At 40.9% G+C, this 20,083-nt stretch overlaps 1 long non-coding RNA gene across 1 annotated transcript in view; it reads left to right on the top strand.

Annotated features, from left to right (window-relative positions):
* Nucleotides 1-1,469: 1,469 nt before the first annotated feature.
* LOC147257737 (uncharacterized) overlaps nt 1,470-20,083 on the top strand; it is an 80,880-nt gene continuing 62,266 nt past the window's right edge. Inside the window, exon 1 of the long non-coding RNA XR_015117490.1 lies at nt 1,470-1,665. This is a non-coding gene — a long non-coding RNA (uncharacterized LOC147257737). The remainder of the gene's footprint in view (nt 1,666-20,083) is intronic.

Raw genomic sequence — 20,083 nt, 5'->3', positions numbered from 1 at the left:
GTTGGCCCTGTGATGGACTGGTGTATGACTGGTGGATGGACAATATTATAAATAGTATAAATTGTTATTAAAACAGTCCACCTCTTGGTAGTTAATAAAATAAATCTTAAATAATATAAGTATTACTTTAATCTGACACTGTTACGGACAGTGCTTAATTTGTAAATAATAAGGTGCCGGAACGCAAAATACATATGACACCCCAGCAGTGACGAGATGGACTCAGGTCCCGGAACGCACAGAAAAACAACAACATGTAAAACCATTGCTTAATTTGTAAATCATAAGGTGCCAGAACGCTAAGTACATATGATGGCTCAGGGGTGAGAGAGGGGCACAGGTCCCGGAAAGTATCCAGAAAACAACATACAAATGCCCACTTGCCATGATGTGGGACTTACAAGCCTCCATTTCAAATAATATCCATAGTATCAATGTTATGACGATAATTCACAGTTATTTAGCCTCCTCTGCACAGCACAGGTGAATGCCCACATCACCACAGGTGGGACTTGGAGTCTACAGTCAACAATTCTTTTCTCAACAGGTCCAACTTGTAAAACAAACAAAAAAGAGCTCACAATAAATCACACATCTTCCATTACTATTATTACGGTATTGAAAGATTGGCACGGCGGCCTATTATTAGACGGTATGCTCACCATTTAGTTGTCCAAGACACCCCGCATCACGTTAGACCCGGCTTGGCTAGCTGGAGGTGAACCTGGCTAGCTGTGGCGGCGCTAGCCTCCAGACCCGGCTTGGCTAGCTGGAGGTGAACCTGGCTAGCTGTGGCGGCGCTAGCCTCCAGACCTGGCTTGGCTAGCTGGAGGTGAATCAGACTAGCTGTGGTGGGGCTAGCCTCCAGACCCGGCTTGGCTAGACGGAGGTGAACCTGGCTCGCTGTGGCGGCGCTAGCCTCCTGCCCCGGCTTGGCTAGCTGGAGGTGAACCTGGCTCGCTGTGGCGGCGCTAGCCTCCTGCTGCAGCCGATTTTGATCGTCAACATGACCGCTGCAGCTGTCCTCGTCGCCGCTTGTGAAGGCTTTTCTGACTCATTTTAAGCGTCATGCGACTCTCCATTTTTTTTTGAAAAAACAGCTAATTTAACTCTTTTTGACATGTTGGCGTTGAAATAGTAACTGTTTATTTCCTCTCTGCTTGCTCCTCAGAGGCGGCGAATTTCGCAAGGTTACTTGTTTGTGTCAGGGGCGTGGTTTGTTGGCATCGGCGCATCAACAGATCTCCGACTCTTTCAAATGACGTTGAATCTTAATAAACAACATGGAATTCTAAGGATTTGGTCGGTAAATTTATCCATGCACATTATTGTTGTATTTTAAACATTTTTAAAACGTTTTCATATTTTCTTTTAATACAAGAGGTACTGCCCAAATAATTACCGAGGTACCGGATCTGCCCAAATAAGTACCGGAACACAGGGAGGCCAAAATTCAGAGGTGCCGGATCTTGTTCCGGCGGGATTGCTAAAAAAAAAAAAAATCGTTTATTTCCCTTGAGTAGAAGCAGGCTAGCTAGTTTTCCCTTGATGCTACATCACTCTATAAGATGCTATAAGCTAATCAGTTGTGGTATGAGTTAATGGATACTTTTCCTCAACACTGTATTTGGGATTCAAGCTGGCCAGAAAACTGTGTTCTTCAAGGTAAGAACAGAAAAGTATTCCCCGATTTGTGGACAAATGTCAAATTTAACAGTGAAACTCAAACGTCCAAGTGAGGTATGAAGATTTGAAGGGACAACATTTTAACGGACAGTTGCTATCATGCTGTGCTGTTTTAATTGGCCAGTCTCTGAAAGAATTAGGGAACCACTTCAGAACCAGTAGTTCTGTTGTGACAGTTGTACCCTTAAAAAAAAAAATACAAAAGGACTTTGTATTTGACTCAGCATGCAAATTCAAGTGATTGTTTCCAATTAGCTGTTTAATGGCAGTCTTTCCTCTCACTGCTCTGTCCAACTTGACACAAGGCGCACTGAGCGCAAGGTCTGATAAAAGTGAAGAGGAAAATAGGACTCAAAAATATAAGCTGTAAAAAGTGCATTCAGGATCAAAGTACTGGAAGTTTTGTCTGTAGAAGTCTATATATCTTTAAGCTGTGATCAATAAGTGACTATGGTGCTCTGCTTCTCATCTTAATAGGCCTCAGAGAATACAAAAGAATGAATATGTCTCGTCTCGGAAAACTTTGTTTGTTCCTCTTTTGTCATCGTTCCGTGGTCTTACTTTGATCTTGGCGATGACAACTGGAAAACAACAAATTAACTGCTCAGTGGGATCCTGCTGGTTTGGAAGTTTCTCTCTGTGATTGGATGGAATCCAGACCCAGCAGTGGTCTTTGATCAGCACTAATAGGCCTCCTAAAGCCTGATTAATGTATTGACAGGCCTGCCAGTAATTTACTGCATTCATTAATAGTGGTCCTCAGCAATCTCCCAAAACACTGGCAACTGTGATTCACTAACACTTAAAACACAGTCATCAGAATACAGATCATTTGGAGAAAGAGAAGGAGAACTCTTGATGATCTCGGCATTGAGTTTATTGACAGACGCTAAGTGTGACCCCCGTTCCTACGTGAATTGACCTTCACGATCGACTTTTAAATGGGTCAAAGTTTAATCAAACACTCTGTCCCCTTTATTTTTTATGCAAAACTACACAACGGGCCTCAGCAGTATGATAATAATATCTTCAGGATGAAAAGGGTGATTACACAGTTGGACAGTGCTTGACAATCTTGGCTCACTCATGTGCCATATGTCAGTGGATCAATAGACTACTGGACAGAGACAGAAATAACCCTTGGAAACCATTAAACCACTTGGCTTTCTCTCTGTGGCCATAGATTAGCAGCATAATCACAGGCTAAAAACGTCACAATCTGCAAGATTAGTATTAAATCGTGTTAATCAGAGCATCAGCAATGTTTCGTTGTTTTACTGGCAGAAAATGACAATGTTCTGTTTACTGTAATTGAAGTGTCGTATTTGCACAGTTTAGAACTTTAAAGATTTGGGATACACTTGCCAAGAAGTTATGCTGTTGCTTTAATCTCATTTGCAAAATACGCTTGGCAGAGTGACAGAATGCTGCGATAAAAACCCGATAAACATCAGCAGTCGGTACAAATTATCAAGATTGACAGTCCATTAACTAAGGGAAGCTAAAAAAAAGCACTTTCTGTTATATTTTCCCGATATTTTGTGTGCTTAAAAAAAAGAGCTAGACTTTCATTGCAGTCCTTCAGCTCCTCTGAAAGCGCTACTGGATATTTGTGTCTCCGGCATTTATTTAGTGTCACAGGTGGCATTTGTCTCGTGGCTAAATTGCTGATAAAGTTCACACTGATGTACTATTAAATGAAATGCAGGGAAATTCCCTACACCAAGTCATTTCTTTATCATCTAAATAGTGAAGCCCCCTCTCATCTGAAAAAACAAAAAAATTAATCATTTCCTTCTATTCCTCAGACAATGCAGTACAAAGCTGGGTAATCATTTTGGCGTTACATCGGGATTTACAAAAGAGGCGCAATCAAAATTAGTGCTGTATTTGTGGGAATTATATTGTCAGGGCACAAATAAATGGGTTGGAGTGTATAAATGAGAAGTACAATATGATTTACTAACTCATGGGGGGCAATTTACTGCCTGTTGCATCACTATTTAATGCAGAGAAAAAGCATCTCTTAATTCTGCCACCGACATGGCTGTCATCGTTGTTGCTTGGAGGAGCAGAGACCAGAGGAGATGAATATTCCCCACGATATCATTTGTTATCAGATGGTAATGCGCTTTCAACTCTGGGTGGGGGAACTTTTCTTTCTCTCCTTAGTCGGTGTTGCCATGGTGCAACCCGAGAACACTGGGACTGCTCAAGCAGATTCGTGTTGTTTAGTAAAAAGTGTCCTAAATACGTTGTGTGGCTTGTGTGTTGGACGATATTAGCTCCAGTCAAATGCATCAAACACACTTGTCTGTGGTCCAGGTTATGGTGTCCAAACTCAGAGTGAATCGACTCATAACGAGCTACAAGGAATAAAAAACAAGCAGCAGTTCATTCCAAGAAGATTCAAGGGAAGATGCGAACGATTGGTCATTGAGGAAATTCAGCTCTTAAGTGGACGACTCGTTTAACCCGACGATCAAAATTAAATTTAAAAAAAAAAAAAAAGGCTGTGGCTCTAAAACAGATGAACAGATGTCCCCTTACAATCGAAGCTCAATCATGACCTAATTGAATCCCTTCTTGACCCGATCATGAAAAGTCTGTTGAGGTTGACAACATGAAGATTTATCGCTTTTCTAATTACAGGATGTATCCCATGAATCAATGAATGCCGACAACTCATTATGACAGACACCTATATTATCGATGACATCATAAAGAGGGAACATTTGATTGAAAGGTGCAATTAGCTTTATCAGAAGAATAATTGCCCCCGATAATTGAACACACACGTGGCCGAATACTAAGAAAGTCCAATCTTTCTCAAAATGTATTCTGGACCCAAAGGCAGAGGGCTACATTTATGATTAATTAACCACTGGAGGCATGGGACCATATGGCATGAGCCAGCCAACTCTAATTTCATTGTGGATTACCACAGCTACACGAGTGGCATCAGGCCTTTTAATGAAAGAATGAAATCCTTAATCACAGCACTTCAGCCTCCATAATTAACAAGGTCCTGCTCCTCTTTTTTTTTTTTTTTTTTTTTTTTGTCTCTGGATGTTTGATAAATTACAGACTACAACTTTGGCTTCCAACTCTAAACCAAAATAAACCAGGATAAATGGAGTCCATTTTTATTCTCAGTACTTTTTTTTTATCAAGTCCACTTGACAACATAGTCGACTGTTTTCTTTTTCATTTTCGTAATGATGTGAGGGAGATTTTTTTTCACTTGTAGAAACTTTGTCGTGGATCTGAAAAAAGACAAAATAAAAAAACCAATCCCACTGAATATGATTTGTTTGAATTACCATTTTGGTATTTTTGAAGCAACTGTGGTCCTAACAGTTGTTTTCATACGGCGTGAGTTCCTAATTTTCGTTAGTGAGCCATAACAAGCTTGATCTGCCATATGGTTTGAATTATAAAAACAATTAAAAGACATTTTGTCCTTCAGCTTTCTTCATTATGGGGCTACTCTCTAACTCTTGTGTCTGTCGCACACAAACACACACGATGACACCCTGTCTTTTACTGCAACGTGTCATTAATTAACTAAATCTCTCAGCGTGAGTTGGTGAGGCGACAGGCTTTGATGGTTTGTGTTTGAGATGCGAAATTGTCCTTCTGCAAGCTTCCACCCGGTAAAGCTTCAGGGGTCAGAATTTTGAAAAGACTTTTTTTCCCCAACTATTTGGATACAACAAACTTGAGCACCAGCGCTTCTCCGTCTGTGAGAGACTCAACGGTGGATCATCCATCACACCTTAGGTGACATGTCGGAGTGAAGAGCTGCCACAAGGCTCTCATCCACACATGCTCTTGGTGTTTGGAGTGTACTGTGGATGTGTTTACAGCCCACTGTGGATGTTTTGTTCTGGGTTCACAATGTCGGAGCATGTAGGATCAACCCACATCCTGGTGATCCATCTTGTGTAACAGCTTTGACTGGCATTACATCTCTGGCTGTTACTTCCGTAGATTTACCTGGACTCTCATATCCCACTTATAATCGGAATAATTGCTCGAGAGCGCCTCATGTAGCGACCTCTGTCAGAGGAGTGTGGGGCGATCCATTCCAATAGGAGGGAATTTTCTTCTGAGGTGAGAGAGGTCATGTAATCCTTTGATAATCTGATTAAGACGGGAACCTCAGCTGATGTTAACAGGTTTTCAGGAGAATAAGAGAAAGATGAAGAGTCTCAGGGTGGGACATCGACACGGCAGGAGCAAAACAATTGTTGCATGCTGACACAGCATATTGGAGACCTTAAAAGATGTTCACTTACGGTCATGAAATATGGCAGTTGAATAAGGCTGGGTGGCCCTTAGAGGATCTAAACACTGCTGAACATCTCCTAAGACTCAACAAAGTCGTTGTTCAAAGACATGTCTGAAAAGAACGATGGAGTTGAAATTGAGTGAATCATCGACCACGTTTAATGGAAAACATCCTGAAGTCGAAAAAAGACTAAACCGCAAAAGTGGTCCTGACATTCAGTCTTATGATTCTACGGATCCTGCAAAGGGGAGGGATCATTGGTGAGCGTCGCTTCCCGTGGCGTGGAGGTTGGGTGGTAGTACAGTATAATTCCCCTGGGGTTAGCAGTAAAACTGTTAATATTAAATTCAAGCTGTTTAGATTTGATGCCTAATTACAAACTGAACCGCTTTGTACAAAATTACATTCCGATTAAATGCTTTGGAGCACAAAAATCCACCTAATGATCAATCAAATCACTTTATCAAGCGTCCATGTGAGCTGTTAAAGTGGAGTGACACTTGCTCTTTGCTAAAAATCTCCAATTGTGAGTCCACTTCATTAATCAGGTGAGGCGGGAGACTTTTACGTGTAATGAGAGAATATTGGGGAGATTTCTAGCACCGGGCCTAAAAAGAAAGTCAGTCAAAATGAAGCTGAAAATCAGGGTATTATATCCTCGCTTGGCTGTGTTTTTCTACTCAAATAACTCACCTCCCTCTGCCCTCTAAATAATCACACACAAACAGCGACTGTATCTCCCTCCATCATCAACAGGACGAGAGGTCTGCCAGGCTCCCAGGCATGGAATTTAGCACTGTAGAGGCTGAATGGAGTGTCATTCGTCTTGTCAATAATTTGTTACAACCCAAACCCTCGAAACGTATTGGACAAATATAAATTTTAATATGTCGGAGCTGCTTAATTAAAAGGCAGGACATCACCATATCCATCCTGAGGGGCATATACAGTCAGTGGCTGTACTGAATGTAACTGCCGTGCCCACAGTTTCATCGGACCCAAAAACAATAAATGTGCACCAAGGGATGAAAGATGCTGTGTGGCTATTTCATTTATTTTTTGTCTCGACATTTGAAAACGTTTCCCACAAAAGCAGAGTTGCTCTAAACGCATGTTAAGATGAAAATGGCTGTTGAAACAGGACGGAACAAGCGGGCTGAGATTGCCAGGAGCGCGGCTGGCCTCCGTTCGCACCCTGAATGTTTTTGGGGTTGTTTTTTTTTTTGAAGTGAGAATGCAATCAACTCAGTCAATAGAAGCAAGCATTTATACAGGCCAATGCAGTGATTGCAGTCATTGAGGAGGGTACGATTTCTGATGATGCCAGTGAGAAAAGAGTTGCATGGTGGTTTTTTTGGTGGTGGTTTTTTTTTCCTTTTACCTTTGGACTGCTGCTGAATGTTGGACATGTAAAAAAAAAATAAATAAATAAATTATCACAAAAAACAACACAGAAACAATTGTACAATTTTGGTTCCTGAGCTCCATGTGAAAATACTCTTGTCCAAGATTTTGTGCCAAATCATTTAATGAGATATTTCACTGGATAAAGGCGCAAACACTTAGCAAGCCAGAGATGCACGTGTTTCGAAGTGCACTAAATGTTCTAAACTGCCAAACATGCAGCGTAAGTATTTTGAGGCATGTCAAACTATCTTGACACCTCGACTCTTGAACTTCAAAAACCTGAGATTTCAGCTGTTGTCAGGGTTGCGGGCACTGGTTCTGCAGTGTGGTCGGAAGCCAGTAGGTTTGTTGTGTTGAGCCGATGAGTTTGGACCTTTTTAAAAAAACAATTCTGATCTTTACATGAATTTCATGGCAATCCTCCCGATGGCTTGACTTACTTCTGTGTGGATGAAAATAGCAGACTGACATCTGAGCAAATGATTAACAAACCCAAATTACCATTGAACGACAAACTCTGGTATGTCTAAAATTAAACATCTTTGGGTATGGCAGTCGTTTTGGACATTTCAGGATTTGATGCCTTTGGAGGTTTTTCCCCTGAATAACTTTAATTATACTTCTGTGTCTCTGGTATATGAGTCAATGAAAATATGTTCAGCATAGTATTCATTTACTGTATTTGGGACTGCAATACATTCATAGCAACTCTACTTTTATAATCTTGTTCTTAGAAAGACAATTATTTTTGGCGTCATTGGTGCCTTGGCGTAATGGCAGCTGCAAAAGATGTACACACGACAACACAAATGTACAAACATATGAATGTCTCATTAGGGAAAAACTTTCTTCAGGAGTTTATAACTTCCTTCATGGAGCTCAAAATTGAATGTACGCTGCTAAAAACGTGTGTGTGTGTATAAATGCAGGAGTGCTGTAATAAGATTCATCTTCTGTCCACTGTTGTACAGAGGACAATCCATTGCTTTGAATATGCTAATTCAGACCACAATGTGCTGCAGAAATAAGAGAATCGTATACCAATCTTGTTAGTCTCCATTTTCATTAGAGAATCAAGCCAATGGAAGCACACTGAAGTGACGCAGGCTGATTCTTCCTTCATTATTTTCACTATTACAAAGTTCCATGAGGAAGTAAATGCCACATTGATCCCTGACAAAGTCCTTGAATAACAGAATGCAAATTAATGTAGAGAGGAGGAAATTCTGTGATTAGAGGAGACGGAAAGAGCAGCAATAATCAAATGTCACAATAGTGGAGTCTGTCTGAAAATGAGTCATGGAGCATTGAGAATGTTTCTCTAATCAACATAACAAAGGGGGCAGGACAGATCTGGTGGGAGTTGGTTTTAGGAAAACGAGGCATATAAGTATGTTACTCTATTCATATCTACACTCTTCTCGATTTACATATAGTTGGTTTTTATAATTTATTTTATATTGCACCATCTTGAACCATGTTTCTGTGTTGTCTGGTGTGTATAGACAATAGTGGAATGACCTGCCAGGGACTACGACTGAGAATTAGCAATAACTCAGGCACAACTACATGGATACAAAAGCAGAAATGTTCATTGATGTGCGTTGTCCCTCTTAAACAAACAAATCGGGGGTGTGCAGTTTTAACAGAAAAATGTATATTGGCTGGTGTTTTATTAAGGATGAAGAGTTCCATTAGCTTAACTTGCTTTTGGTGATAACAGCAGCTTCAGGGGTGGCATGGTGGTGCAGTGGTTAGTACTGTCCCCTCACCACAAAAGGTTCCAGGTTCGAGTCCTGGCTCGGGTATGGGGTCCTTCTGTGTGGAGTTTGCATGTTCTCCCTGTGTGTGCTTGGGTTCTCTCTGGGTACTGATTGATACTCCGTAGGTGTGGCTGTGAGTGTGAACGGTTGTCTGTCTCTATGTGTTGGCCCTGCGATGGACTGGTGACCTGTCCAGGGTGAACCTCGCCTCTCGCGAGCCTCTGGGATAGGCTCCACCGCCCCTCGACCCTTAACAGGATAAGAAGTAGAAAATGGATGGATGGATGGATGGATAGAACCGCAGGTTTGGGTGATGGATTTAATTATCAGATTTAAGTCAGCAGAACTTTACTCTTCTGGTGGGAAATGTTACTTGAAAGGAATCAGATCTCGACACAAGACCGGGATGACTGGAGACGAGTCTTGCTTCTACTATTGTGACATGCTTTACCATGTTTGTCTCATGACAATGACGAAACGTGAGGCCACACGCACCAAAATGTCCTGTATTATAACAGGACGAGCTGGAATACACATTCTACGTTGGTGATCAACGCACCGGTGAATCAGTGAAAGCTGCTAGGATGTGTCTGGCTATAAATGCAGATAGCAGAGACAGTTTTAACTAAAAGTAAACCCAGTTATTACCCTCTAAATCTAACTCTAATACTTAAATGTTAATGGCTCTTCATGGTGAATGATCGCACACTTTTTTTTTTTCATCGAGCTTAAAATATAAAGACCCTTGAGTACTCCATAAATTATCTTCATGGCACTAATTACAAGTGACAAAATAGTCTGGGTACTACTTTTGTAATTATATTCTGTAATGAGTGTACCACACAATTATCTATAACTATAATCAACCAACTGGATGAAAACATCATCACATGCTACAGTTCCAAATTTAATAAACAAAGAGTTAGAAATACCCATTTTTTCAGTGGCTTAAGATGCCATAAGAATCTTAATCTGGTGGACGAGCTGTGAAAAAAACACCAACTGTGTGATGACATTTTAAACGCATCATTATTCTCGCGGGTGAAGCTAGTTGAGTAATTGCAATCACATGCCTCTCATGTCAGCCGACCCCAAGGATACCGCCGTCGATGACAAATTCCTCGTAGTGAAAAAGATCATAGCTGTAAGATTCATATTTGTGCTGTGCTGATATTGGTAAACACACAAGCAAGGACAACATGGACATCAATACAGTTAGAAGGGCGCCAGTCTTTTTTTTTTTTTTGGACCGGTTCTGGTTGATGTTGTATACAAGGCGGGTGTGTTTATTGTTCATGATTTGATCCTCTGGGAATTGAATGAAATGACTGATGAATACATGTTTAGGGCAATTTTGTCAACAGTTTTCAATAAAACAGAAGTTGCCAGCATCAAATACCCCCCCAAACGACATACATGATTCAGAGACAAACCTCTCTAGCAACTGAAGGATTTTTCACAGTGCACACACGTACTACAGTACTATTAAAGAACCATAAATGGGATTCTTCCCAGCTGGGTTTCACTAGCCATGCAGGGGGGGCTAAACCTTTTGTGAGGGGTCTAAGCACAGGAACCTCTGTAAGACCTCCCTCAGGGTCATTTTCAGGGGAGAAAGTCTACTGCTTAGATGTTACAGATGTTCGTACAAAACTACACAGAATATCTGATGACTTCTTCTTTGAGGTGAAGAGTAAGAGTATTACACATGGGGGTGAATCCCAGAAGTAGAGGCAATGGGCTTCTTGCATTCATGATTATTATGTCAGAGTGATCTGGATCAAATTATAGATCCACGACCCACAGGATTGTTTTAGGTGTTGAGTATTTACACAACATCTCATTGAAGATTTTTTGTGATTAAATTTTCTGAGCTTTATGTTTCGGTTCCTGTGAAAAGTAAACGTATATTTCTGATCAAATGTGTTGAAACGAGAGGGTGGTGCAGTGGTCAGCGCTGTCGCCTCACAGCAAGAAGGTTCTGGGTTCGAGACCCAGCTCCAGCATAGGATCTTTCTGTGTGGAGTCTCCATGTTCTCCCTGTGCCTGTGTGGGTTCTCTCTGGTACTCCAGCTTCCTCCCACAGTCCAAAGACAAGAGGGGATGAGGCTGATTGATACTCTAAATTGACTGTAGGTGTGGCTGTGAGTGTGAATGGTTGTCTGTCTCTATGTGTTGGCCCTGTGATGGACTGGTGACCTGTCCAGGGTGAACCCCGCCTCTCGCCTGAAGGCTGCTGGGATAGGCTCCAGCCCCCCCCCCCCCACCTTGATAGGATAAGTGGTAGAAAATGAATGGATGGATGGTGTTAAAACAACGTAATTGAGGGATTGAAAACCATTCGTAACCTAGCATGACGAGATCAATTAAGCAGGAATCAAGATTGATCTTAAAATGGAGAGCGTACAAGCTGATTTGCAATTAACGTGTGGAATATCCACTATAAATCTTTGAAGGTTTGACTTTGTTTGAAACAAGTTAAACCCAGAAAAAAAAATGGTAAAAATCCAAAACAACTTCTCTTACAAGAGTCAGCTTGTGGTTTTTGTGGTTAGTTGCTCTGTAATATCATGTGGAACACAGCAGGTCACATATTGTACACTTTTCAGGTGTGCATAAAAGCTTTCCACCTACTGTGCCTCAGCAGCCATCAGCCTTTCAGTGTACCGACAGCTCTCTACCACCGAGCGAGTCCTCGTCATTTTCTGGTTATAGGCCACCTCCTGCTGAGTCTGAGGGGTGCTAAGTGGCACCTGGTAGTAGCAGATAGCCCATATCAACGTCATTAAAAGTTGAACTGATGTTGAAAGGTAATAATTTAGACTTAGCTCTTATCTGCAGCCTCTACCTCATTATAAACACCTACCTACTGAAGTAATATGTAGCTACCTCCAGCTAGAGAGCCACTTGGTTCAAGATGTGATTCTTTGCGTGACATATTTGGACGTGGATTGATTTGACTTACTTTCTATTAAAGAAGGACATGGAAATGTTCCTTCATGAGCAGCTTATTGGCTAACGTAGCACGCAGGTGTGTTGATGCACCTGCCAGGAATGCTCCACATGTCAAGCACCTCTGGTTTCAGTGCTACAGGAAAAAAATAAGCTCCGTCTTGTTTTCAGAACTTCGGCATTAGCTTTCTTGTGAAGATTTGTTTGGGTGACATCCCTACTGTATTCCCCTGTCTTGCCATTTTACTCTGATTTTGTTAGGAGGAGCAAGAAAACAAACATAAGACAGATTCCTTTCAGGTTTTAAGAGGCCTGAACTATTTACTTTGAATTTAAACTTGTAAATTAGGCAGCTATTAGCCATTCCTCCTAAAACACTATTTTATAGCTAACTGATGAAATTACGAAAATATCAAAGAAGACCTGAGCTGACCTCACAAGGCCAAGAGCAAATGCATCATCACTGCTGGTGCTATTCATTTAGAAACAAGATACTATATTATTAGATGTGGTAGATGCTGGGTTACCACCAAGGCAAGTCTGTCAGTAGAGCACGTACTTCTTCCAAGGCTGATCTAATGTGTAATTTTACTACAAGGAAAGGATCAGACCCAAATCTAATGGGTTCTTTCTTGGTCTATGCTGCACCCTTCCTCTGAGTTTCATGAAAATCGGCCAGGTTTTTTTTTTTTCCCTGCTGACACCTCTGACAGCCACCAAATAGGGGAAACTGCTGCTCCCCATTTCAAGGAAACATGTTGTTCAATCTGGAAATCCATACACTCTGCTGCAAAATACTTTCAGACTGAGGGTGCTCTGGGTGTAAAGTTTAGAATTTGGTGAAATGGTTCCTGAGTTAAAGTGTGGACAAAGTTGTTGACAAGTAGCAGTAAAGTGGTGCTGGTGGCAGATGTAGTATCTGCAAGACACATTTTGGCAGATAGAATGATTACAGCACCTTTACAGCAATGCTCTCATGGGATTGTGAAAATACAAACATATTTCTAAAAGATACACTGCCACAGACTAGAGATAAAGCAACATATGTAGATGCGGTGATGTAAAAGTGTGTCATCTTTTAAGGCATTCCAGTTTCAGTTTGCAACACTTTTAAAAACTACTGGTATTGTGTTGTTGTCTGTTCTGTTGCCAAAAATACACATCTCTGCCACATTCCTGGCACAGATGGATTTGGGAAATTCTAATTTAGAAAGTGGGTTGTATACACACACGCATGCGCGCGCACACACACACACGTAGGCCTAAATGCATGCATGCTTGTGTGTGCAGGCACTTCCTCTATTGCTCGGTTTCAGATTTCCAGGCCTCCCTCTCTCATCTCTCCCGTATTTCAGTCTGTCTTTTTCTCTGCCAGCTCCTGGAGTCTGGCTGTCTACTCTCTAAATAGAGTTGACCTCAGTACAAACTTGGTGCCGCTACTGTCTTTAACTCTGCATGGGAGGCAAGGCTTATTTAGGATGCGTGTGTGTGTATGTGTGTGTGTGTGTGTGTGTGCATATGCATGCTGCTGATTATGTGCATAGCGCAAATATCCTTATGCTGTTTGTTTCTAATATTGCATCAGTTCTATTAAAAAGTTGTATTACAAAGTTAAAAATAGATCCTGTCATAATTCTCTGCCTCCGGAAAATGTACTGAAACTGTCTTGCTGGTTCTCCAGTTTTTCCAGTGATGCAACAAAACATAACATTGTTGTCTTTACCACAATACCACTGTGAGTCCTTACATACAATACATAATAATCACATTAAGTGAATGGGGATAGTCATTCAAACTTCCACGACCGACACAAATCGTACGTACAAATGATGTTTATTGTATATTTGACATATTAACCGTTTTATTGGTGATGTCATGAAAAAAAACTGATTGGAAGGAATCCAGCCATGGATAATTCTGAGTTATTGACAAAATCATATGACCCGCAATTGCACTGGAGAGCTTTTTCTGCTTAAGAATGAGTCACTGCACTTTTCATGCCAAGTAAAATAGGAGATAAGACAGACAACCTTCAACACACAAACAGACCCAATTCTTTATAAAAGCAGTGGAAGACTCAAATGTCAATATGTGCCTCACAACTCCCACACCTGACCTGGCATGTTGAAACTACTCCTACAAGTGGAGCTGTGTGATGATTTCCCATTAATTATACACCCTTTGCTGTTATAATCCATTGTTGACGTTGTCACCGTTACAGTCTCTTAAAGCAATAATGAAGCCAAAAGGTGTCTTTTTTTTCTTTCAACCAATCATAAATCAGTCCCGCGATTATGCGATCGCATTATTCAACGAATAATCAGCCAAAGTTTGCACATTTATGCGGAGATTGCATTTTTTTTCGAAGACGCCGCACTTTTGCCCCATAAATCGCAGATTTCCACGCAAAATACGCAACATATGCGGGGCTTGCATGATGTCATAATCCCTGCATTTTTGTTGCAAAAAAGTCACACATATCTTCGTAGAAAGTTGAAAAATGTTGAGTTTACTTAAAACAAGAGCAGCCATTTTCCTCCTGTTGCCTTGGGAACGTTGTGAAGTGATGTCATCTGAAAGCTACAAACCCCTGCTTTCTTATCATAGGAAGCTATTAGAAATGACTCTTTACATTAAGGTTGTAGCTTAGTGAGAACAGTGTTGGAGGAATCGTTTTTTTTCCTATTCATCAAACCACAGTTTTTGCAAAGTCCCCCAATTTCATCGCATAAAATTGCTTAAATATCCTGCATATTCCATCATATTTTTTAAGAAAATCTGCTGCATAATCAAGGATTTTTGCCCAAACCAGTCACAAAAAACTCTGAATTTTTCTGGAAGGACTGATAAATCTGTGTTTTGATTTCACAAATAACTTTTCCTCCTCATGCGTTCCTTCATCGTGACTCCGGAATGAAAAAGAGCTAGCCACGTAAATTCAGCTTGATGCTAAAGGCTAAAATTAGCAAAATTATCCAGAAATGTCAGCTAAAAAAAACTCTAAAGTGCATTTTCTAGTTTAATCCACGTCTTCTTTATCCAGCCATAGGCACAGTTATTCACAAAAACACAAATACTGTATATCACTCCAGTATGGCGCTACCAGGAACAAAATGTGCTAGCTGTCTCGCTCTTCCCTTAGAGAACAATCGGGAAGGGTTATAGTTTGCTTGTTTCTGGTAGATACATAAGGAAGACCTGGGTTATAGTGGATGCTGGGTTGAGAGTTCGTAAATGAGTGATTTGGGCAGCACTGTTGTTAGCCATCGGTCCCTGTTAGCTTTGAGCTAAATATACTGCTGTCTTTATTGACAAACTGCAGTCACAAAAACAATGCAGGTAAGAAAGAAAACTGTCTTTGTGAGTTCAAGACACCTAGTGTATTTGTGAGCACTTGAAAGGCATAATGTACTTTTTTGGGTGAAGTATCACTTTAAAGCTTAAACTTGAAGCTTTCATCTGAGTTACAGCTCTAGCGTAAAAAGGTTCTGCTGTGTATTGACAGGTGAATGCAGGCTAGTGAGGAACACCTCCCTGCGCATCTCTTGAAAAGGTTACAGTGCATGCACATTTCCTGATTGACTGATGTCAGGAGGATAACTTAGTATAAGATTACTTTCGGATGACCTTTTCTGACTTCACTCCTTCAAATTTTGCTCATCTGTCCTTTATACTCACCTTCATGCCCCTGAAAATGCGGTCATGCCCGGGGCCCCATGAATACATCAAATACATTTTGAAAAAATTCTGATCATGCAAGGTGGCTTTCACTGTCATCGGTAAGGAAGTCAGGATGATTTAGTCAGCTTGTCCTTACTTCTCTCCTTACTGTTAAAAGGAAAGTCTTGTCTCTACTGCTGAAGTTTGTAAAACAAATGAACCAAGAAAGCAAGCTCTATTCTTAGCTGATATGAGTTCAGGGAAAAGGGTTAATTAGTTTTAATACAGAGGTGTTATTCTCTCACTACCTCAGGAGATGCTTAATCAGCAAAACAAAAAAGAGAGGTGACTTTAAAACAGCCCTTGAAGGTGGCGGCGTTTTAACTGCCGAGCACTGACTGTAGATCACCTTTTTCCTTTCATATTGTGAGACTTTGGAAGACATGGAAGACAGAACGTGTCTACTGACAGAGAGCAAATCACAGGCAATTTATCAATCGTCTGCCTAACGTGTTTGACCGAGATGAAAAGCTTCTTTCCTAATTATTGTGGGCTACATCTTGGCAGATTGACTTGAAATTCAGGCATCAAGACGAGACTATTTTCTTCTGTGTCATGCACGTAAAATTCAATTGTGTGGAAAATTCTGTCAGTTCTTCCGCTCTGTTGTCACTGCTGCTGCTTATTTGCCAACATTATGCTTTGCACAGGCTATGTAGACATAGTCACTGTCTTAAAGCCAGAGAAGAGTTATCCTCAGTAATGTTCCCAGGTGTACACACCAGCTGCTCACTGAGCCAAATTTAGAAGAGTAGCTGTGGCTGCATTGTGGTCATTTAGACAAGGTGATAGGCTGGCTTAAAGGTGATAATACTGGATTTAGACAGAAGATTCATAACACATTTCACCGGTGCATTTTACATCTCTTTTCTGTTTGAAAAGCTGCCTCAGCTTTACATTTGGCAAGCCTGTCACATGGCTTCCAAAATATGGCTCTCGGACAATCCTGGCATTCTGACCCCTGGAAAAAAGGCCTGCAAAGGGACAGCAGCTGCTGCGATAGAGAGGTCACAGAGAGAGATCAGCCTCCTGCGGCTTCTAGAGTCCATAATTAACATTTTTCCACCTGGTAATTTCTTCATTCTCTACACTGTCTGACCACAGCTCTTTGAAAGCTGCACAGAGCTTTGGCAGATCAAAGCTGTGGAAACAAGCTTCCTCAGAATGAAAGACATCAACCCAATTACCTTTCAAATATTCACTCCACACATGTTACCAATTAAAGCAGGTTGGAATTCCTCTCTGTGTGAAGAAAAAAGGTAACAAAAAGAGGAAGCTTAAAACTCTGAATTCCAGGTGGTATACATATTTTTATTGTACTTTTTTTTTATTTTGCCTGTACATGATTTGAAAGAAATCCTGAAGTATTTTTGGAATATATCCTATACCTCTTTGAAGCTACAACCAGCAGCAGAAAATATTAACTAAAACAAACTGCAAACCAAACATTTGTATATTTTCCTTATTTCTGAAACAGTCCTCTATCACTGTTTATGATGTTACAGTGCTATGTTCTTCACCCAGAAAATGTTATTTTCTCATCTTGCTTCAGGAAGATGGCTTTTCACCGTTCCGTCACTTCTTTGGGACTCCAGACTGAAGAAAAAGCCAGAAATAAAAGTTTAGCCTGAAGCTAATGGCCCCATCACCTCCAACTACAAACAATTAGCAGAACTGTCCAACTACGGTTATTTAAACACTCTCAAGTGCTTCGTCCAGTAAAAACACATCTTCCACTGTGACCCCTCTGGTTCCGTTAAGGAGTGCAGACAAGGCTAGGTGAGTTAATTTACTTGAATGGGACTTGGACCAGACAGGTTTCAAGTCAGTTTTAAGCTCAAACCTATGCATTTTCTTGATTACATACAAATACAAATGGATAAAGAAGGCATGGATGACAGCGGACAATGCATTTTAGACTTTATGAAAACAAATGGTTTTGGACAGTTTAGTTGATGTTAGCAGTCAGGTGCCATTAGCTTCAAGCTAAGTGGCTAGCAGTCTCTACTTTTTTGAGTCGCAAAGAAGTAATTCAGGAGGGGCAATTGTATTCATAAGCTCAAAGCACCAACTTGTGAAAACCTGAAAGGCATAATACATTTTTTTCTGTTACAACATTTACTTTTCCAGCAGAAAAACAAAAAAAATGAATGGGTACTAAACCATTTGTGGACCTCATGAACAGAGATATTTTGTTATTGCACTTGTTCAGCCTGCAAACCTGTGACAGCTTAGGGTTAGCAGATTTTATTACCTCTGGACTGAGACAAGGGGCGGCATGGCTCAGAGGTAGAGTGGCTGTCTAGCAACCAAAGGGTCCTTGAGCAAGATACCGAATCCCTAATTGCTCCTGATGGCCCTGCAATGGACTGTTGACCCGTCCAGGTTGTACCCCGCCTCTCACCTGTGTCAGCTGGGATAGGCTCCAGCTCTCCCACGATCCTTAACGGATAAGCGGTATAGAAAATAGATGGATGGATGGGACTGAGACAAGTTTGCTAAACAAGCTATGCTCGTGATTTCTCTCTGCCTGCAGTTTATGATGGATAATAAGCTGTTTTCTATAATGGACAGACTTACAGTAAAAAAATGAATCTTCTCACTTCCCTCTTGGAAAGAAGCCAAATGAGCATGTTTATTAAAGTGTAGAACTCTTCTCATATATGTTGTTTAAATCGAGCAAAGATGCATGCATCGCAGAAAGGATGGCAGGTTGACTATTTATTGCAGAAAGCCCCAGGATATGATTTAATTTCCACAGAATACTGAAAGGATCGTCTGCAGGTTTTGGCATCCTGTCATATGAGTACAAATTGATTTCCATTAGCATTTCAGTCCAGAAAATACAAACCACAAATGACAATGTGTGTGGGTTTAATGTTAACGGTAAATGTGTAGCGAATGGAAAATGAAACAAGAAGCAGCAATAGACAACAGGAAGAAAGAAATGACTGGGCAGAATTTTGTGGAAATAGTTTTGCCGTGGTTGCATGTTGACATTCTGTCTGTGATCATGGGTGATTAGCATGGCTCCGTCCCTGAGGAGCTAAGCACACACACGCACGCACGCACACACACACACACACACACTCACAGCTTTTCACTCTCGCTCTTCCCCAGAGAGGCTGAGTGCAGGAGGGAGAAATCACCCAGAGAGCTGGAGATGTGCCTGCTCACGATCTGTGTGTGAGAGATGGATTTTGAATATTTGGATCAGGCGTCTTGGTAGAGTAATGCCTGATAACACTGTCACTTAGGATATCACCCAAAACAAATTATTCCGTTGCAGAGACGAGAACAACTACGGATGTTGAAGACAGAAAAGTAATGTGGCTGACTTTGGGAATTTGACAAACCAGTTGGCTTGGTCCAGAACATACAGACAGACAGACTGGACCTGAAGGTGCCAGTTAGTCTCAGTGACTCAGCAAACCAGTTCTGCGTTCCTTTGGTTCTCATATATAGGTCATTGTGGTTTACTGCTACTTTCTGTTCTTTTCAATCACATTAAAGGCAGGTTTGAATATATTCCCTGTTCAAGAAAAGGAGTAAGTTGTGTAAGAAAATGACGATGACCACATTAAGGAGTCACCCAGTATTTATGGTGTCAGATTCATCAATTATTCCTCATCCACACACCAGTTCATGTGAAAATATGAAGATAAATTGTAAGTCTAACTTCTAAAAGCTCTATTTGTCATATTCTTAATTATAAAGCTGCAGTATTCTGCAGGACTACCCTGCAACACCAGAGCAAAGCTGCATTATCTACATGTCTTGTATGCATAATCAACTTGTTAAGGATGCTGACTCTTCAGCCGCAACATGTACCTTTCTCCTTAATCCTTGAGGATTATATCATAGGTGTAAGCTATTGTGTGCATATTTATGACTGTGTTGCTTATGTTTTGTTTTTAAATGAGTCAGCTGGAGACAAAGTTTTGTTCCAACTCACAGTGTCAAAACCAATAACAGCTGATGTTTCAGCCAACACATCAAAAGTATATCAAATCAAGAATTTACCAGCTTTGGTTTGTAATCAGATACCAGAAATTGAAAACAATTGAATAGGCGAAGAAGAATAAGATGTCTTTATTGTCATTGTACCTCTGCATCTAACCCATCCTGTGGGACGGACTGAGCAACCATATGCAGCATTTGGTATCCAATCTCCAGATCGGACCAATTGGAGGGTAAAACTAACTTGAGGAACTCAGAGCACCTGGAAAAACCCACAAACATACAGAAAACATGCAAACTC

Source organism: Aulostomus chinensis, chromosome 8, assembly GCF_037954235.1.
Source record: "Aulostomus chinensis isolate RoL2024-O1b breed Wild chromosome 8, RoL_Achi_v1.0, whole genome shotgun sequence".
In the NCBI taxonomy this organism is placed as follows: domain Eukaryota; kingdom Metazoa; phylum Chordata; class Actinopteri; order Syngnathiformes; family Aulostomidae; genus Aulostomus; species Aulostomus chinensis.
The sequence above is the reverse complement of the archived record's forward strand: the minus strand, read 5'-3'. Positions and strand labels throughout refer to the sequence as shown.